General features: G+C 31.9%; 1 long non-coding RNA gene across 1 annotated transcript; it reads left to right on the top strand.

Moving 5' to 3' along the window:
- The first annotated feature begins 9499 nt into the window (after window positions 1–9499).
- LOC128173123 (uncharacterized) lies at window positions 9500–10518 on the top strand. The gene is made up of 2 exons (XR_008242430.1): window positions 9500–9727; window positions 9901–10518. It is a non-coding gene; the product is annotated as an uncharacterized LOC128173123 (long non-coding RNA).
- Window positions 10519–12612: the final 2094 nt, after the last annotated feature.

The raw sequence follows: 12612 nt of genomic DNA, 5'->3' as shown, positions 1-12612 counted from the left end.
CAAGAAGAACTTCAACATCTTCACAGGACAAGTTTCGTTTCCAGTTTCATACATTCTTTTGTCGTTCAGTGCTTCAAGTTTGTGAATGCCACCTTGATAGTTTTTTTGTTTTGTTTCATGCTTCAATCAAGTATATATGGAGCCTTCTTCGTCAACTTTGAAATCGAAGGAATCTACCCGAAGCTGATGATGGAATTCAAGACCACGAGACACAAAATGTATCGCGATGATGTACCACATTGCAAGTCGCAGATTGACTGGAGAAGAATATGCACTCTCCAGGTAAGCAGAAATTTTCTGTAAATCTGATTTGTGAATGATCTCCTTATGAGTTGTAGGGCGAGAAGTTCCAGTGATCATTCTATGCTTCATGAGACCGGTCAAACTTTTATTTGCAGTTTTAAATGCTTTATTGTGTACAATGTCTATATTTCGATCGATGTCGGATAAATGCCTGTTTATGGCGGCTCTGATTGCTTTCATTGTATTTTTATGATATTCAGAGGTATGCTCCTTTTTCGGGTTTTGCTTCACAGTAAAAGCGACTGAGTTTTTTCACCAGATCCTCCTCGCAAATCTCAGCCAGATCTAGAGGGACTCCAAACGTTTCAATATGCCAATATGTACATGTAATAGAAAACGCACAATGATATCCATGTTTTGACAGTTATTTGAAAAAAAAACAGTAACTGCATAATATGGGCTGTTTTTGTTTGCGTTTAATTGCTGTTTACTTATATTAACTTTTTTATAAAAAAGTAGCGTACCTGTAAGAATCTTTATACCCCATTTGGTGCTTTGTTTTGTAGCCATTGATTGTGTGAGTTCCTGAAATCCTTTAATTTCGTCGTCGGAAAGCTTGGCAAAACTAGTACTTGTTGGCGTTTCTGGGGCTGGCAACCCGGGATCATCGGATTTTTTCAAATCGGCAAATGCCTGTTTGGTTAATGTTATATCGATGTCCGAAACGACCATTTCGGATAGAAAATTGTCAAAATCAGAATTAAATCCTTCTAATTTTAATTCTGGCGGGGCTTCACAATTATAATTATTCCCACTAAATACTTCAAAATCGCCATATATCGTCGTTCATGGTGGCTGCATTCGATCGAAATAAAAAATGAAGTGATCAGCAGACGATCATTATAAGAAATCTATTCATCAGCAGACGAGCCGTTTATATAAAATGTTTAAATTGCATATTAAGATATTTCTCTATAAATTTTATTTTAAATGGTAACCTTATATGCTCATTTTAATTTTCATTCATTTTGTGTGCGAAAACAAAACATTTCAAAACCACTACTTTTTTTATTTAGCACATGCAATGTATTACTACGCGCGCCGTGCAGCCAATACCGTTTTTCGGTTTTGCTATAAGACACGCCCATTTTGTGTCACTCATATTTTTTTATGTTATTCGGTTTTAGGGTTCAAAATTGATTTGTAATGTTATCGCAGACAAAGACAGTTGAAAATGTAAATATAGAGTAATGAATGCAGCTCCTCCGTATGGGCTTACTGTGGGAAAGAACAATGGATATGCAAATATATAGCTATACATTAAATGAACGTATATCTACTCGGTTTAAATGTATTAATTAAGAAGGCCTACTAGTGAGCCTAACGGTTGCCATTTAGGTATAATATATTTTTTTTTACTGAAGACCAAGTTCCATATTTCATTCTAAATACATGCATGCATGTAATTTATAAATTTGATATAATTGATTGTTACAAACTGAATGGTTTGTAAATGGTTTGTCAAAATCTTTTCAAGTAAACACATTCAATACATTGCTTCAATATCCACTGAGATATAGGATATAAAAAACACCCATAAATATGTAAGTTACCGTTGCGCAGAGGAAGTGTGATAATGCTAGTAAACAAAGGGTCGCGGGTTCAATTCTCGCCATGGCCTTTTTTTTTTTTAAATTTTATTTTCTAGAACAAAAACCGTTTTTAATAACTTTTCTTTCTTAAAGTTAATACATTTTGTTGGTAAGTTAAGCACAATATTGAATTAAAGATTTTTTAATGGCTTAAGGGTAGCTTAAAGGTAGCTTAAAGAAGTTTGGACATTAAGGACCTAAAAGTTGTCCTTAATGGTGGCTTAAAAATAGTCTTTAAGCTGCCTTTAAGCCACCTTTAAGCAACACATAAAGCTTAAAGGTGGCTTAAAGATCGTCTTTAAGCTACCTTTAAACACCTTTTAGCTATCTTTAAGATGGTCATTTAGCCTGTGAATATTAATCAATAGAGCACCTCAGTGTATTATTATTGTTCTTTCTTTAAAGTCCTTCTGTCAAAGTATATCCAGGGGATGAACAATGGAGTTTGGTTTATAATTTAACCTTAAATTCTTTTTTAGATCAAGGTCAAATCTGTTGGTAGGATATAGCTAGATTTTATACCATCTATTTATGATTTAAGGAATGAATTCAATATTTATTTGTTTTATACGATATAAAATGGTTGAGGCAGTTTACGCTTTATAAACCGTGAAGCGGTTTATAAAAAAGGCGTAAACTGCCCCAAACCATTTTATATCGTATGAAACAAATAAATATTTAGTTCATTGCTTATGATTTATTTATTTTTCACTCTTCGATGTAGAAAAAAAGGTCATTTGACCTTTAAAATGACTTAAAATTATACAAAATTCAAACGTAACGCCAGGCGTATTGATATGTTTTGACGTTAGCCTTACAATGCCGCAGGCAACAGTCTTTTTACAATACAATTTTAGCCAATCAGAAAGCGCGTTACAACAGAAATAAAATTATACAAGTTTAAAGTCTGTATGTTGAAGAAGTCTTGTGTTATGGTCCGGACAATATTTTTTTTATAAAACGCTTGACCTTAAAAACAAACAAGAGTTAAGGTCAAACATTTTGGTGGCGTGCACTTTTTCTCAATATTATCTACCTATGTTCCAAATTTGAAGTCTTAATGTCAAAGGGTATTTAAGTTTCGACCCAGACAAAATTTTATTTTTTTTTCTTAATTTGACTTTGAGTAAAAACAAGGTAAATGTCAAATATTAATCAGTAGAACACCTCAGTGTATAATTATTGTTCTTTGTTCTAAAATTGAAGTCCTTCTGCCAAAGTATATTCAGGAGATGAACAATGAAATTTTTTTCTAATTTGATCTTAGGTCAAGGTCAAAAATTTTGGTAGGGTTCAGCTAGGTTATATACCGTCTCTCTGTGATAAAAGTTAAAAATCTGTATGTTGAAGGAGTCTTGTGTTATGGCCCAGACAATATGTTTTTATAAAATGCTTGACCTTGTGAAGAATAGGTCAAGGTCAAAAATGTTGGTGCCGTGGACTTTTACTCAATACCATGTGTCTATGTTTTAAGTTTGAAGTCTTAATGTCAAAGGGTATTTAAGTTACGGCCTGGAAAAAAAATGGATGAAGAAGAAAAATTAGAAGAACAAGAAAATCGGCAAAAACAATATGTCTCCCCTTTGATAACGATAGACATAATTAAGGTCTTCTGTTTCCAACGGAATAACATATTGTTTTTCTGAGGTTTCTTTTCTCCTATTTTTATTATCCCCTCGCGCAACTTGTTGCGAAGGGAAAATAGCATTGCTACCGTGCGTGTGTGTGTTGGTATGTGTGTATGTATGTATGTATGTATGTGTGTGTGTGCACTCCATTTCAATTTTCTAGTAAATTAAAAAAAAAAAACCTTCCAATAGAATTTCCTCAACCTTTGCACAAATATGCCTCATTGTAAAAGATTAAACAAATGCAATGTCATATCAATTGTTCAAATTTTTAAAACTTAGATGAAATTACATCATTGTAAAGGAGGGGACATACATAAAGACAAAATTCGTTCAAAGCTAAAAAAAATTAACATAGATTGCACACTTCTGTAAAATAACAAATAAAAAATCTGTAAATAACAAATAAAAAATGCATGTGTTTTTCCAAACCATTTATACTATTATAAATTATTATTTCATTAAATCAATGTCATAATCAACTTTGTATACGAGTTATCAATCGAAATTTCTGAGTAAGAGTTATCAATCACCCAGAGCGAAAGTAGCGTAACAGAACAACGTTACGGTGAATAAATAGAGTTAATAGCTTAATGTGTGTTTGAATGTTTGTTATTATCCCCTCGCGCAACTTGTTGCAAAGGGGATATAGCATTGCTGCTGTGCGTGTATGTGTGTTCAGCTTTGAAGCAAGTTTAAAGAAATACCCTTGCACGAAATATTTATCAAACTTCGTACAAGTATTTGGTATGGTACCTTTTTAATATATAGTAAAAATAACATAGTTTTATACAGAAGTTTTATGTACGACTTGACAATAACTACTTCCGCTTCACTTCTGTGAAACCAAAGTGAAAGTTCAAATCAACAATTCAAAAAAAACACCAACTTGATATTTTTGAATTCCGATCTAGTACAGGTAAAGAAACAGTAGTTTTTGTAGTAATGGAGGGATAGTAGAATGTGATCTCCTCATTTACGTACATGAAACTATATATTCCTAAATAATGCATTCCTCCCACAATAACTCGTGTCGCGAGGGAATGCTCCGCTTAGCGGTGCCCTTGTTACGTTGGAAACGGAAGACCTTACTGTTATTGCTTAGTTTCTTTTTCCCTTTTATTGCTTTTTTTCTTACGCTTGTTTTGTACAAGCGATTTCTTAAGACGACTCGACCGATTTTCGTGAAAATTTCAGATCTTGTAGATATTGATTAAAACTTTTTATTTATATATATATATATATATATATATATATATATATATATATATATATATATATATATATAGAAAATACTTTTGTGATTTAAATATATATATATATATATATATATATATATATATATATATATATATATATATATATATATACACAGACCCTGAAACGTACTACTACACCAAAAAAGCGTGCGACCTTCGTGTGAGAAACGTTTCATGTAAACCGTTTAGCGTTTCGTGTAAACCGTTTAGCGTTTTGTGTGAATCGTGAAGCGTTTCGTGTAAACCGTTTAGCGTTTCGGGCAAAGCGTGCAGCGTTTCGGGCATCAGATTTCATTCGGAACTCTCTGACAATTTATTTGTTTCAAAATAGCGCTCGTGTTAAACATTACTTTAAACTGTTTGTGATTGGCAAATCTCCATTGTAGATATTCTCGTGAAAAAAATCTATAAGAAATGATATTATAATACTTATTTTTTTAGAAAATTGAATTAATTTTTAACAAACAAATTAAAAGAAAGGTACGCATATTGAAAGAAGACTAGTTACTGAGACTATTCGGCTGTGTACAACCAGCACACATAACCTCGGACATCGGGTAAAACCTGCACCTGGCTGAACCTGTCAATCAAACTCTGTGTATTCGTTTTCATTGGATGGTCACGCGTCTCTTCTTTTGTCAATAGCCAATAGAAATTTAATGACTTCAAGGTAGTCGAAATCGGTATTTGTTGATGCACACAATTTAAATGATAGATTATTTGACATTAATTTGAACAAAATTAAATGTAAACATAGAAACAAAATATACTGTTCGCTTCTATGAAATGCGGGAAGTAAATTCTTCAATCCCGATTAAAAGTATATCTACAAGTTATTATTTTAATAATTTAAACACTGATAACAGAAAACAACAAGTAATTAACACACTGAATTTTTCCTAAAATGTACACATGCAATTAATTATTATGGGAATCTATATGCATGGTACTTAATTCAAATGGATTATGATACATGTAGATATATTGTACGCCGTTATGCGGGGCGCCGGTTATGTATACGAATATTGAGACAAAAATTTAAATCATTTTTATTTTTTGTTCTTTCCGAAATCTGAAATAGTAATGACAACTTTCTTGTTAATCGATTGATTTTTTTCTGTGATTTTATGTACGGAACATTTATTTACGCGAATGATACGACATAAAAAAATCGGATTGTTTCATAGCATTTTTCTAACTTATGTGACTAATTTTATTTTACATAACTTTCAAAATTATCAATGTAAATAATTACAGGTTTATTTACTGTTAGTATTTTTACATCGTATTCTCTGAAACCAATATAAATACTAATATGAGAAGAAAAAACAAATCCCGCCGAATACTGAAAACCCGATTTCAGTTTGTAATCATACGGATTTTATTTTTGATATTGAATATGGTGTTACGGTTACTTTTTTCTCTGGATTTTTTATTATTCACAGCACTAATAAGAATCATGGATATTTCTTTTGAGCAATAAATGTATTTATAGAAGTACCGGTAGTATTTTTGGCTAATTCTGTGAATAAATAATTTTTTGCTTTAAATATAAGTACCAAATTAATTTTATGAATCAATTCAATATTAATGTACATAAATGTTTCTAACATCAGAATTTCTATCATATCGTGTTTTCTTAAAATTAATTCTAACAAACAGATTCAGGGTAAAAATCCGAGATCACCCGAATCGATCAGGATAAAAGCGTGTCCAAAGCGTGTGAAAAGCGAGCAAATCGTTTCGTGTAAACCGTTCAGCGTTTCGTGTAAATCGTTTAGCGTTTCGGGCAAAGCGTGCAGCGTTTCGTGTAAACCGTTCAGCGTTTCGTGTGAACCGTTTAGCGAGCGTGCAGCAAGCGTGTGGTGTAGTAGTACGTTTCAGGGTCTGTGTATATATATATATATATATATATATATATATATATATATATATATATATATATATATCGGGCGGGATGGTTTCGACTGCAGATATGCAGTTTAATTGTTGTTATAATTCATAACCAGCATTTTAACATCACCAATTGATTATAATGTGTAAACTGCAAAACACCAAATCACTGGGTTTTTTTGTTTACATCTTGTATTTGTTTTTAACAAAATATTTGCACCATTTTACTGGTGAATCATATTGCACAAACGTAACAACAATGCTATGCACAGAAGTATCGAAAACAAACCAATTTTTTATGCACCATTTAATGAACGGAAAAAAAAAATGTTGATTGGAAAGGAGAATAAATGAAGTGTCTCACTTCTTTCACATTAGCACTATACGACACATTGTAATTGATTGTGAATTGTAATTAAATCTAGGTATAATAGATCCGAACTTCGGATTTTTTACATTTATTCATAATTCAACTACAATTTACAAACACATTAAATGACAAAGATTCATGCGGATGATCAACTTGGTTAAACAACATAATAAGTTCAATCAAACGTTATACAATGTCCCAAGTTTCTGCTATCACCACTTCCGATTATAAATACCCTTTTTTCTAAGATGATAAATGTATGCGAGGTGTTCCGAGTATTTTTGAATGGCGAAAAGATGTCCATCATAAATCTTGATATTTTTTTTTCTTCCTATTAGCTTCACAAGATTATAAGTGATGATTTGTCAAACTGTTGATATTTTGTCCCGTTTTCCAATTTCAGCGTTTTTGACAGGTATGCTTAATTTTATTTAAAATCGACAAAACGTAACGTTATCAATAACTTGAGATAGACTGTAGTATTTACATGAATTAAAACAAAAAGAAGTTGCCTCATGAACAGAGAAAAATCATATGGAAGATGAAAATCATAACCTACAATTATTATATATTTTAACTTTTTCAGTCAAACCTATTTCATAAGCATGTTAACTATTTGACTGCCGTCATGAGAAAAGGGTACTTATCTTTTGACGTCACAATGCTCAGAAACGACCTCGAAGTAGCGGCATTGTAAATACATTTTTTTTCTCCCTCTTTTTTTCAGCGTCTGTGTAGTGTTTTTTTTTGAAATAATTAGAGCTAGTCCGGCCTTGTTTGAATACCGCGATTAATATTCTCGGTCAAATATTTCATACTGATTTAGAAAATAAACATTTAACAAATAAAATGTACACGTTTAACGTCAATATCTACACGTTTCGAACGCGTAATATTGCACACAAGTTGATGCTGAGATTTCAAAAAGTTTGGTTTTGCATCCGCTATGAAACTTAAACACCACATTTTCCATTTTAGTGTGTGATGAAAATATGCTCAAATTTGGGAAATCACTTTTTTTTAAAACAAATTATTGTTGAAAACCAAAGGCCCGTCTCCCATACGCTTACTAATTGCGTATAACTGAATGCGAGACTGGTCGTGAATTTCCGATGATGATTTATAAAGTATTCTGAATAAAATTGTACAGCTTGAGTTTGCATTAGCGAAACATGTATGATATATTTAAGGGAAAAAAAACCTACACTACATACTCCTTATTGAAAAGAGGGGTTGAAGGCTGAGACATACCGAATCGATGCATAGCAGTATTTCTCAAATCTAACTGTTATCAGCGCAGTAATTACTGTGAAACATAGCAGGTAAAATATTACAAAAGATCTTTATAAATCACAGGTATAGAAGTTCATCTCATGGAATACGATTAGAGACACTTTTTAAATTAGTCGGAAGGAACGCGAGAGAAGCGGATTTGTCTCAATTATAGTGCTACTGCCAACATTTACCAAAAAATTCTAGTATAATTGTATTACTAAAGAATTTGCGATCAAATTTTGAAATTATTTAACGAATTTATAACGCACGTAACTAACGGATTCGAAGAATTTCAGAAATTATTTTTACATCGCATTTGATATCATGGAAAATATTATTCTTAGTTACATTTTTATGTAAAGTGCATTTAATGAAACAACATAAAAGTAATATACATATACGAATGGAAAACTTGTTTATCATTTCAGTTCAACACATTTAATTTATTTCCTTGTGCAATCTAACAAGCAAAATCCACCTGTTGTATGTACTTTTTGAGCTAAATGTATATTACGTAAAATTAAAAAAAAACCAGTCATAATAAAACACTCCACATTTTCATGGATTTATAGCATTTTTATATGATTATATTCATCTCAAATCAGTTATATACATAATTCAAAATTCTTGAAACTAAACATGTTTGCATATGCAGTCATGATACTATTATACTTTTGATATCAAGTCGCTAAAAATTGGCGTATTATTAATAAGCAATTCATGTTAATCGATAAATATGAACACTTTAAATTCATAGATGTCAGTGGTTTTCTCATCTTTTCTTTTTTATACAAGTAACAAATTTCGATGATAATAAAGTCAATGTTTATGTGTGTTTGTTACAATGTACAACGATAAAGAAACGAAATCGCGAGATTGCTTAAAACTTACCGTACGCAACTGCAAGTGTGAACTATTTTTTTAATTTATTTTTTCCCAATTAAATCCATTCAAATATATTATAATATATTGTATAATAATAATAATATACAAGATTGCTAAAGCACAATTTCTAACTATATTCAGTTTTTAAAATATTTAACAAACGATAAGAAAAAAAGATATTGCCTTAAATTTTGGTGGTATCGAACCCATAACATAAAAACCTTTTATATATATATATATATATATATATATATATATATATATATATATATATATATATATATGTGTGTGTAACGTACTTGATATGATTGTAAATATATATGTTTGAATTTCCCGCTTTTCTTTTTACTCTCTAAACCTGTCACTGGAGTGACGTGTACACGGCTAATTTTAAATACCGCACTCCAGTCCGTGCAGTCCAGCAGAGTGGACGTGTGTCTATTTAGAGGCACGTGGTAGTCACCAAGATTGGGAAATTCTCCCTACTTTGTTCATTTCCGAATGTTTGTCACCATTTTCAAGGTATTTGTTTGTTTTTTTTATGTTATATATGTTTAATTGGTTTGTTTGCTATGTTAGAAAGCTTAGTTTTAAAAGCACGTGTTCGAATGGAAAATTGTCATTTTAGAACTGAACACTAACGATAAATTGTTTCAAGTATATTCCATTCGATTTTAAAAGAAATTGTGTTAAAGGGGATGACGGTTTATACCAGCTGAATTGTGACTACAAAGTCGGAGACGAGTACGGAGCGCCAGACCCGCCATTTTCCATCCATATCGGGGACACGTGGCGTCGATGTACGTGTATGGTGTATGGTGACCGGGAGCGGTCTACGCTGGAGACGTTGGTATATGTGTGTTGTGTTGTGGTGTCCTAACGTACCGGAGCAACGGTTGTGTCATCTGTCCGTGTGTCTGTGTGTCCGTGTGTTGGTCTATGTGATGTCCGGGGTTTGGGTGAAAAGTCACCGGAAATATACCGAGGAACCAGGAAAGGAAATGTGACGAAATTTATTGAAATTTCACTTTCATTGTTTTGAATATTTGGTTCTCGTATAATTGTAGTGATATTTTTGTGAAATTGATTTGAAAGTTGATAAACGAATTTAGAGAAATTATTTGAAAATCTAAATATATGTGAATCAATTTAAGTGTTTAAATTTTGGAAAGAATATTTTGTTTTGAAGTCAATTTAAAGATTTGTTGTTGAAATTAGAGTCGACTCTCTCTTTTAGAATCTGGTTTAATATTTCTTTCATTTATTTTTTTTCTTGTATGTATTTTTTTTCTTATTAAATATTTGTTTGTTTATTTTGGTGTTTTGGTTGTTTCTGATACAGACATCTGGCAATTCCAAAGAACTCGTCTGATCATTATATCAGTTCAGGATATATGATTCATGACAATATATATATATGAATTTACGGACTTGTATTATTTTTTCAAAACGTTCAATTGTTGGAACACAAACTGATATTTTTAAAGTATTGTCTTTCCACAAATTCATTTAAGAATTTAATTTGTTGTTATGACTACTTTAAAGTAGTGTGATGAGAAAATGCTAAAACTCACTGAGTGTACATGTAAGCTTCGTCTATCGGCACTCGCACTATCGATTAGAGCCAAAAATCGACATTATTAATGCAGAAGTCTTGCAATCTTGCATTTGTTGAAAAAATTAGGATAATGCTTATATATAATAAATTATTTCAACAATTATGGTTTATAAAAATCGCATCAGAAAAATATAACGGTACATGTTAACTACCAAACCAATTCTAATGTTGTTAAAATAAAAATCCGGAAAAAATATACATATAGGACACATTATACAAATCATATAATATCACATGGTGTAAAAATAGAAGTGTAGATTCAGCACGTGGGGAGGCTTTTGTATCTTGTTGGTCTGTCGTATTTGATACACTTACACTGTAATTAGGTGTGTACGAGTATATTAAAACAATAAACATAAACAAAAGATAGCAATCAATGCCGAAAAAATTAACGTAACCCGCGTTCTGTAACGTGGCTGTCTTCACTGGTGTTAAGCCGATAGGCGTACCATTTGGTACGCATATCATAAGATGGCAACGACATCTGCAGGTTCGAAGTTTACACAACTCTTTTTATTTATTTAGATCGTATTTCAGCGGGTAAAACATCAGTGTTTAAAGGACTAGCGAGTCTATACACGTAGTAACCTAAAAAATAATCCAAAACTGCATAGTGATTGATATTTTCTTCATTTATGAAAGTCCCGATGATATTCGTACCTACGGTATGTTTATGTTTTTGAATATACGTACCACATTTGTGAAAGTTTGAACTTAAGGGCTTTTTTCTCGTGACAACAGTCATTTAATAAGCACACAATTCCAGGTATTTGCCCTCTCTGCACATTTGTACCATTTGGCCAGTAATGACTTTCGCTAAAATTAAATATATAGTCGTTATGACAAACACGACCAATATAACGTCCCGTAAGGGTCACTGGGCCCTTTAATTTAACCCATATTGTGTATTTCTCGCCTGGCCTAATTTGGCATGGGTCTTCAAAATTTATCCTGAATATTTTTTCAGTTCCCTGAACATTCGTCAGTATGTGTACGAGATCCTCATTTGTTTTAGAAATGATTTTTAGCTCTACATCATAGGTGTATGGGGCATTTGAGTTGCCGTACAAAAAAATTCCGGATAATCCTATTTTTTTGTTTACTTCGAAGTCTATGGCATTTATATTGCTCTGTGGCATCCAACTGTATTCTGTGGATTCAGACGTGTTTCTAAAAATTTCACAAATTTTACGCTTAGAGTAATTCCGGTACGACGTTTTGAACACTGGATTTTGAACACATCTTCCAATTATTTGTTCGGAAATCTGAATCTTTTCTTCAGAAAGCAATACTCCATCAGGTACAATGTCGTTCCAAAATTTCTCGAGAGACATTGTCGGGAATCTTATATCATAAATAAGATCTCCCATAATTTCACGCAATTGCTTTAAATCAGCATTGTCTTTTTGTTCCTTCTCGCAGTTATATCTGGCCCAACGAATCAATGACCGGTATATAAATGTTTCGTCTAAAATCAAATCATCTGATTCAACTAAAGCTTTCAAACATTTTCTACTTAAATCAAGAAAACCAGGGGATGAAAATATTCTTTTTGAAGCGTACTCGCAATGAAAAATAAAATTTATACATTTCGACAACAGATCAGCCATGTTGAATATTCTGGCATTTTCCATTATAACACAAACTGTACTTTCTCCTATGTTTGATTCAAGATATGATCGGCAAATGTCAACAAGGTCCGAGACGCCATACTTCTCTGCTGCATAAAGTGCACCAATGACATTATTCTCGTTTATTATTTTGGCTTCAAAGTACATAAACCTAAATT

This window comes from Crassostrea angulata, chromosome 2 (assembly GCF_025612915.1).
Source record: "Crassostrea angulata isolate pt1a10 chromosome 2, ASM2561291v2, whole genome shotgun sequence".
Lineage (NCBI taxonomy): Eukaryota > Metazoa > Mollusca > Bivalvia > Ostreida > Ostreidae > Magallana > Magallana angulata.
This window is presented reverse-complemented; position numbering and strand designations above follow the sequence as displayed.